Source organism: Camelus dromedarius, chromosome 4 (assembly GCF_036321535.1).
Source record: "Camelus dromedarius isolate mCamDro1 chromosome 4, mCamDro1.pat, whole genome shotgun sequence".
Classification (NCBI taxonomy): domain Eukaryota; kingdom Metazoa; phylum Chordata; class Mammalia; order Artiodactyla; family Camelidae; genus Camelus; species Camelus dromedarius.
Window position 1 is genome coordinate 20,041,503 of NC_087439.1, and position 9,616 is coordinate 20,051,118.

The window sequence follows — 9,616 nt, forward strand, 5'->3', positions numbered from 1 at the left end:
AAAAAAATGTAGGAAAAAAAATTACCAATATATACTAATAGTTCTGGTTACCATTTACTAAACATAAGATTAATAATGTGATGTATTTTAAAAATTTATTCTCAGTATTATCTCCACATTTTAAGTACCTGTGATAATTGTGTCCCTTAAAGTACAAATAGATTCATATGTACATAAGCATATTATAGAAAATGAATACCAAAACATATCATTCATGCTCTTTCCAAACCTGATCCTCAAAGTAAAGCATCATAATCAAAAAAACTCAGATCCTTTGCCTTATATTTTATAGGTTAGAGTATCATTCATTTTTCTATTTTTGTTATCTTGAAAATGATCTGAAATAAATAGTCCTAAATCCTCAGAAGCATCTCCTGCCATACTTGCTTGAAACTGTATGGATCATGTGACTTTGGTATAATCATGGTATTAGAAATACATTTTCAACCTTATTCTAAACATAATATAATATTCTAAAAAGAATAATAATGTAAAAAGGACTCATCACATATTAAAAGTGTAATAAATATTACCTACAATTAGTATGATATAGCGTTTTCAGTTAGGGCCCTTAGGTCACTCAAGTTTTTCATTCATTGTAGACTTAAAAATTATCCGGGGGGAGGAGGGTAGGAAGGGACAGACTGAGAGTTCGATGTAGATACTGACAGGCACATGTAGAATAGATAAAGATTATACTGTATAGCACAGGGAAATATATACAAGATCTTGTGGTAGTTCACAGTGAAAAAGAATATGACAATGAATATATGTATATTCATGTGTAACTGAAAAATTGTGCTCTACACTGGAAATTGACACAACACTGTAAACTGACTATAACTCAATAAAAAAAAAAAAGAATTATCCAGGTATTGAATTTGTGTTACTGTATTAGATTTTCAGCATCCATGACTTGAGAACAGTAATTTCTCCAATAATACACAGTACTCGAAATATATTTATTCTACTTTCATCTGTTTTTCAAATGTCATAATGAATATAGATTTCATTGTCTCATTCTAACAGTACATATTTATTACTTATCTACCATGGGATAGGCACACTGTGAATCAATGAAATGAATGATGCCTTCCAACTTTTACTTTACTTGAAAATTACACCATATAGATCCAGAGTTGGGAATTTCACTCTCCTAAGAGCAAAGCCAAGTAAAGAAGTAAAAAAAAACTATATTCCATAGGCTTATACAGGTTCCAAAAGTTTAGGCATGGAATCTGTGAACTCTTTCCCTTAGGACAGCATATTGCCCTACAGTAAATACGATTTTAACACATGCAGTTCTTACAGGCAGAGAATATGGGTAGGAAGTCATAAGAAGTGTGATCTATATTGCTACTAACTAGTCATGACCTAAACAAGACACCAAAATCATCTTTCATATTGTGCACCACAGGAAAAAAAACTCAAATAAAAACACCAGCTGATTCACCCCATGAATGTATATAGAAGTCCTGGATAACTAGCTTGCAGAAATATTTAGTTTGACATGCAAAGTTTTTTCTATTTTTTTTAATTAGTTGCAGTCATTTGAAACTGAGAGATTTTATACAAAAATTGGGATCTCTAGCTTCTCTTGAAAACTCAAAAGATCTAGCCACAAACATCTCAACCTTTCATGGTTATAATTTGCTAGAACTAGATACAGGCTGCTCTCTTTAGAAAGGACATTCACTCTCCACTCATTCACTTAACAAATATTTATCGGATATCCACTCTGTGCCATCACTATTCCAGGTGCCAAAAGGACAGCAGCTCACTGCCCTCATGGCGCTTACATACTCATTAGGAGAGAGAGCAACAGAGCTTGCTAACAAGCATGCAAAGAAAACATGTTAACAAGATGATAAACGTTATGATTAAACCTATACAGGACAATGGGACAGAAAGTTATTTTGCTCAGATCCTACTTTCACAATGAGGCCTTCCCAGTGATGGTTTAATACTGTAACCCAGGAGTCTTCACATAATAGCCCATCAGTCATACCAGGCCAACTGCCTGTTTTTGTCAAGTTTCACTGGAGCATAGCTACGCCCACTCACTGACTATCACCTCTGGCTGCCTTTGTGCTACAAGGGCAGGGCGGGGTTTAGACCCTATGGCCTTCAAAGCGTAAATTAGTGCCTGGCCTTTTACAGAAAAAGAGTTGCCAACCCCATTCCTGCTTGTCCTCTCAACCCCCCTTAACTTCCCCAACTTTCCTTATCCCATATCCCTATCACCTCTAAAATTCTATTTATTACATACATTTATTTTATGGCTTATTATCTGGTTTTTTTCTCACATTGTTAACGCCATGAAGGCAAGGTGTTTACATCTTAATTTTGTTCATATATGTATCCCAAATGATTGGAATATGATAGGTACTCAGTGAATATTTGCAGAATGATCAGATGAGGTTAGAGAAATAAGCAGTACACAGCATACATCCATGGAAGAAGTCGTAGTGAAGAATTTGGATTTTATTCCAAATTTATGGGCAGACACAGGAAGGTTTTCAACAGTGGAATAACATGATATTATCCAGACCACCATGATCTCATGACTTCCTACATTCCTTACCCTGGACTGACTCAGGTCCATTCACCGGTGCTACTTCCCTGATCTGTGCTACAGATCTGAGTCCAGCAAATACTCCATGAATGAGAAATGATTATGGTAATGGAATCTCAAAACACCAGTGTTCAATGACTCCGCCTCAGAACATTCCTCCACGGACAGAAACCCCAGGGAGAGAAGGGTTTACTGGCAAACTCTGCACAATTCTTTAATAACGTTAAATAGTAAGCTCAGTGATTTTGAAACAGATTCTATGTGAGTTTTCTAAGTCGTATGTATTATGTTTGTTAGAAGGTTTATAAGTTGTCTTCTGAGAGGTTTATATAAAGATGTTATTGTAACCAAAGTGCAATAAAACCCAGCTTACAAACCAATATACTGGAGTGCACTGGTGTGCCACCCATGGGTTAGAGTCCTGCTGAGATATCAATGCTCCCCCACATTGGGGGTGACCAGAGCCCACCCCTTCCATCAGTCATGGCCTCATCCATTCATCCTGATATGTTATAGAAGTACGGTCCTTTTATTTGAATGTCACAAGGTTAAGAAGTCTTGCAGTGGACAACAGTCGTAATTTGTCAATGATCTGTTTTCCAAAAGACAAAAAAAAAAATCATTAAGTTTGTGGCTACTGCTGAGATTATGAAGCCCAGATTATGAAAATTAGGATAATTTGACAAAGTTTTCCTGAGTATATTCAAATTTTTAATGAATTTACAAACTAGGGGAAGCACCTATCAATAATAGGGAACACTGATAGGGAGGAGTGCGTAAGGAAGCTTTGACTACTTCATCTGTGGGATTAAGGTGAGGTTTAGGGAGAAAATGGAATTTGAGCTACAGACTGAAGAGTGCAGACTTTTTGATGGGGTAGAGGAAAGGTGACTGCTAATTGGATTCGTAGTGCTACCCCAGAGATTTAAGATAATTTTCACATTCTTTGGAATGAGAAGCAAGGTGAGAATAACAGTCACATTCTTGGGATGGTCCAAGAATACATCAGTCCAAATCAAGATGTAACAAGTCTTTCATCAGGCAGTGTGAAATGGTTTTTCACTGACACTGCCTTATGGTTGGGCTTCTCAGTACCACATCAATAGCAAAGAACTTCTACCCTGTGTCCACCAAGGAAACAGCCTCATCAACCTCCTACCAGAACTGGGAGTTGTGGAATGTAGAACATGCTACTCAACTACCTAAGAAAACTCTGCCTCAACTCATTGATAGTTAAGATACCAGGGATCTGGGAGGTACTCAGCCATCGTCTAGAAATCAAACACACACACCAGAAAACCCTCCTAGAGTGTCACTTGGTCTTTGTTGATTATTTTCAAAGAAAAATCAACATACTCAAATAGTTCAAGACTATCAAACAACAAAATTGTATAATTCAGAGATTCCCAGACTGCCTTGGTTTACAGGACCCTTAGAGTCTCTGCAACTTTTTCATGACATTTGACAGGCCCAACGCAATACCTAATCATTCTTTTTATGAAGTAGTTAGGTTCAAGCAACCTAATAACTTATGTCTTAACAACTTAGTCATCTTTTAGAAAAAACAATACACATAAATTAAAAGAAAAAATTTTTTTTAGATAACCACAATTACACCCTAAATGGATTTGTGCTCCTGGAACTTATCAGATCATGGAATCAGATTGGATGCTACCACCATCATTTCCCATTTCATCTTGATTTTTTTTCACTATTTTTATCACAACAATCAGTGAAAACGCAGCTTCTTAAAGATACGGCATCATCGAAAGAAATGTGGTGCAATCTAATAAAATGCAAACTGCCTTAGGCTAGTAGTTCTTATCATGTCTGACAGATGCTGTGTTTTGCTGTGTTTTTCTTATAAATTTAAAATCTGGTGAACATAATCCCAAAGAGACTTTGAGACACAACCAGACAGAATTCTGTTTCTGGAGGGCTGCGACTGCATTAGGGTTTTAGACATCCGTGTTTATTTTCCATGAGCTTGTTTTTCATTTCAGGGATAAATAACCACTTGAGCCTCATATTTCTGTACAGCTTCAATTTATTCCTCAAATGTCATAAAATCTTTCTATCAAACACTATTGATTTGCTACATATTTCGAACACAAGGGGAGCAGCCAAAGGACTTTTTTGTGTGTGATCACTCACCCCTAGTAAATATATTCGGTTCAGATATTTTTTATAGAGGGTGCCCTTAAAATGGAGTAATATGCACTTTCCGCCAAGTTTTCTATTATCAGACCCTTTACCCAGACACCTCTCATTAAGACCTAGTTAACATAATCATACTTATTTATGGCCAAAAAAGTTACCAGGAAACATGGAATTAGAACACAGGAGATGGCAAAATGTTGCAGAAAAATTGAAAAAGAAAAAACAAAAGAGGTAAAAATATAGAGAAGTATTCAGCTACTAATTACTACATCATAAGTTAAAAGGATCCAAAGCCATTGCCATAAAAAGCGACTGATGAAAGTTTTGTTCATAGCTAGAATTGCCTGAGAATACATGGATGTATATACATATATACACATGGATGTATGTAGATTTATATACATATATATACACATATTAAGACACTTTTCTTCAGGGAACCCAAATTTAAGACCAACAAGAGGAGATATAAGACCACTCAAGAGTTAATATATTAACATATTATAGTCACTACATTAGGCCAGAAAGAATTATCCTCATTTTACAAATGAGGTTAGATACTTTGAAACATCAGTAAGTTGTAATGAATCCACTAGAACAGCCTGCAAGTACTCAAGGGATTAGTCTTTTAACCAATGGACAGACTCTGACCTGCAATCTCATAGTGCAACCAATGTTAAGGGTGGTTGTGTATCACGTTGCACACTAAGATCTGCATACAGATTTGTCTATGATGTCAAGCAGGAACATGGCCATGCTCCAGACAGGGTCAGAAAAGAATCCTGATTTACTGTTCCCATTCTTTCATCTTTAAGAGAATAGGAGGATAGTCCTTAATGGCTCAGTACTGTATTTTCCCCTGGACAGAACAGCAGGACAAGTCAGTAAGCCCAGTCACCCCCAGGGGAATGGAGAAGATACTCAGGTAGTTTAAAAAGTTGTCCACAGAGGAAGAGAAAGTGTGTGGAAAACTAGGAAAGAGTTTCAAGTCCTCCTCTTTGTATACTGGACACAAAAGACGAAACGCTCACAGCCCTCACAAAGGCTGCAGGGCACTGCCTGGCCCCACGGAGCTCCCTTCACATGGAGCTGCACAGGGGGGCTGCCGTTCTCAGTGTGTTCTGTGTTAACGATTCCAACCCGAATTGTGCGATGCAGTTGCCCTCATGGTCTTCCTGGTCCGATAATGTGGAATAACTGCCTCTAATTCTAGTATTTTCCAGAGAAATTTATCATATTTTATATTTTAAATGAAGACTGAGATATTTTATACTGAAGCTAGAGCACCAAATGAACAGAGACTTGAAGTAAAAAAAAAATGGTCATATAAATTTAATTTTTATCTGAAAAACTGTCTTGTTGATTTTATTCTTTAAAGAGAACGCCTTTTAAGTATGAGATCTTAAATTTGTCAGTTTTTCACCTGCATTGTATCTCTCAAATATTATGACATGATACCAGCAACTTGCTTCATCCTAAGATTCGGGAAAAATGAAACATAATCCTTAAGTACAAAATAGTAATCCTCAATTCCTTAGCTTTCTAGATTTCCCTTTAAAGACCAATCTCCTATCAATTTACAGAAACACTAAATGTACAGCTGACTTAACGAGCTTTCTTCACTCCCACTGACTAATCAGACTCTAGGCATTATATACCACTACCAATTCACTCAGTCCATCTCCCAAGCAAAATGAGTACATTTACAATTAAAGTATAAAATGTTAATAACTTTACCCAGGTAGAAATTGAAAAATAGCAAGTCAACATCAATCACTTTTAAGGACACAAAATATTTCTGTAGATCTGTAAGGACAAAGCTTTCAGTTTAAGAAAAACGGCAAATTTATGCCTCTTTTCAAACAAGTTTAAGTAAGATTTTGATTGCAAATAACTTGCAGAAATCCTAGCAGGGATATACAGAATGCAGATACATGGTGCTGGATTTATTTGAATTCAAGTCAAATACAGAATTGATTTTCCTTCCTGGTAGTTTTCTGAAATGTACATTATGGCTTTGTTTAGTTAAACCAGTTACGACACTTGAGCCTCTGAAATGCTAATATATCTGTACCCAGCCTTTGAGTGTGCTGATTTTGCTTCTTTGGTGGAACAAATTTCATTCCCTTTCATACAGAAAACCAAGAGGAGCAGATATTTGTATAATGTATACGTTAATTAAAACATACTGTTCCCTGGGGGCTAGGGAGCAAAGAATGTATTACCGTGAGCATTTTAAGGAAGACATTTACTCATCTCAAATTCAAGAGCAATAGGGCAGGATGGTGTATTGCTAGACGCTGTAAAGTGACCTGTTATAATAGTGTATTTTAAAAATAAAAGGAAGTCGTGCTTTAACAAGTGAATTTGGATGCCTTAATGTTAACAGAAATGTGGTTTCCATCAAATACTGTGTCACCAAGGGGCTACAATTGCTTAATCTGACAAATTTTCTTCACAGCTGTGCTCAGCCTACAGTTGATGGATTTATATTACCATAAAGAATTAGCTTTTTTTTGTATGAGCTGAAAATTATCATCAGACTCTGTCAGCATTCTGCCCACTAGTAAACCACGAGCTTACGGATCAAGAGACAAAAGCCAGTGTGTCCCAAATTGCTGCTATACCTCATGCTAGTCCAATACACAGAGCAAGCAATGACTATCGACAAAGAATGCATCAAAACCCTGAGCTTCAGGCAGGCATCCCAGAACCTCCTTACTAGCATCCAGCTTGTTTTTCATCTGGTCTTTGGTCCAGTTCTCAAATTTTGAGTGATTTTTTCACTTATTGTTTGTTTTGGTTCTAGTCCCATTTGGCGTAGCTGTCCCTCAGAAAGCCATCAAGAATTCTAGGTTGGAGCTGCCAGCAAATTCAGTCTCTTGGAGACTAGCGTGATCTTGCTGGTTCCTCCACAGTCAGCACCCAGGAAGCCCATGCCTTGCTTTGAAGAGTGAGATTTCTGATAAGCTTGTGTGTCTTGGAAAGAAAACACAAGGTTTCCCCAGTTTCACAGTGACCCACGGTTTTGTTTACAGGGCAGTAAGTATTTAGCTCCTGCTTATGGCCAGGGGGCTTTTGGAAATATGTGTTGTGGGGCTGTGTGTTTTCATCAACCAAAACCTTAAGTGTTCCCCCTAGAGTGAACACAGCACACAGCGATGTGCCGTTTGCTCTGCCGTGGTTCACTCAGCCTTAACTGTGCTGGTCACTTCATACAGAGGAGGTTTCTGAAATTCCATTGGTGGTTGAAGTTAAAGTTGAAGGCTACCAGAAGACCAAGGAGGCTGTCTTGCTTCTTAATAAACTGAGCATCTGAAATGATATCAACAAGGTCTATGCCTCTCAGCAAACGAGAGTTGGCAAAGCAAAACGAGAAGCTGCCATTGTATCCAGCACAGAGGGCCCTGCATTGCCAAGGCGTGCGGAACATCCCTACAATTACGCTACTTAACATAAGCAAACTAAACATTTTGAAACTTGCCCCTGGTGGGCCTGTGGGACATTCCTGCTTTGGACTGAAAGTGCCTTCCACAAGTTACCCTTAGGAGTAACTACGACCTTCCCATACACAAGATGCTCAATACAGACCTTAGCATAATTTTGAAAAGCCCACAGATATTCAGAGAGCCTTCCAAGAATCACATAAGAAGATTCATCACAGACTTCCTACGAAGAATTCACTGAAAAACCTGAGCATAATGTTGACCCTAAACCCACATGTAAAAAGCATGCACTGGAACGTCATTCTTTGCCAGGCCAATAATCACAAACCACAGGTACAAAAGGCAGCACTAGAAGCCAAATCAGATGAGAAGGGGATTCCAGGCAAAAGCTAGCAGTAGGGAACAAAGGAAAGAAGGCTGTTAGTATTAAGAATCAGAAGAACCCTTTGGTGGGGGAAAAAAGGCTGTAGCTACCAAGAAACCAGCAGTTGAAAAGAAGCCAGCAGAAGAGAAATGCACCACAAAAGAAAAGAAGCCTGGTGCATAAATTCAAAGTTCTTTATTCCATAAAGGTCAAATCACTTTGGACAGCTCATTTTGAATAAGGATCTGATCAAAGAGGCAGTGAGAAACCAACAAGAAAAGATAGGGGGAAAAGTTATAAAGATTGTGAAATAAGGAAAAAAATAATACTTACAGATAAAAAATTGCCTTAAGAGATAATGCAAAAGAATTTGCAGACAAACTATTAACATTAATAAAAGAATTTAGTAAGTCAGTCAGATTGGAAATCAAAATATCAATGTTGCCCGTTCAAGATGGCGATATAGAAAGATTGTGAACTAACCTCCACAGACACACTGGATCTACTGCTATATAGACAGCAATTTCTTTTTTTAATCTTAAACATGTATTATTTCATTAGAATTAACAGTAATAAACCTACTTCATGTTAACATTAAATATCATCTTTTTGACTGGATAAAGAAGTTGTGTTGTATTTAGACAATGGAATACTACTCTGCCATAAAAAAGAATAATACCATTTGCAGCAACACGCATGGACCTAGAGATCATCATTCTAAGTGAAGTAAGCCAGAAAGAGAAAGAAAAATACTGTATGATATCACTCATATGTGGAATCTGAAAAAAAAGGACACTATGAACTCACCTACAAAACAGAAACAGACTCAGTAAATAATCTTATGGTTACTAGGGAAAGGGGGTGGGAGGGGATAATCTGGGAGTTTGGTATTTACAAATGTTAGCCATTATATATAAAGTTAGATTATAAAAAAAGTTTCTTTTGTATAGCACAGAGAACTATACTCAATATCTTGTAATAATCTTTAATAGAAAAAATATGAAAATGAATATATGTATGTATATGCAAGACTGGGACATTGTGCTGTACACCAGAAACTGATACACTGTA

The 9,616-nt window shown here is 37.1% G+C and overlaps 1 pseudogene; it reads left to right on the forward strand.

Moving 5' to 3' along the window:
- The first annotated feature begins 7,392 nt into the window (after positions 1 to 7,392).
- Positions 7,393 to 8,728, forward strand: LOC105092469 (large ribosomal subunit protein uL4-like; annotated as a pseudogene).
- Positions 8,729 to 9,616: the final 888 nt, after the last annotated feature.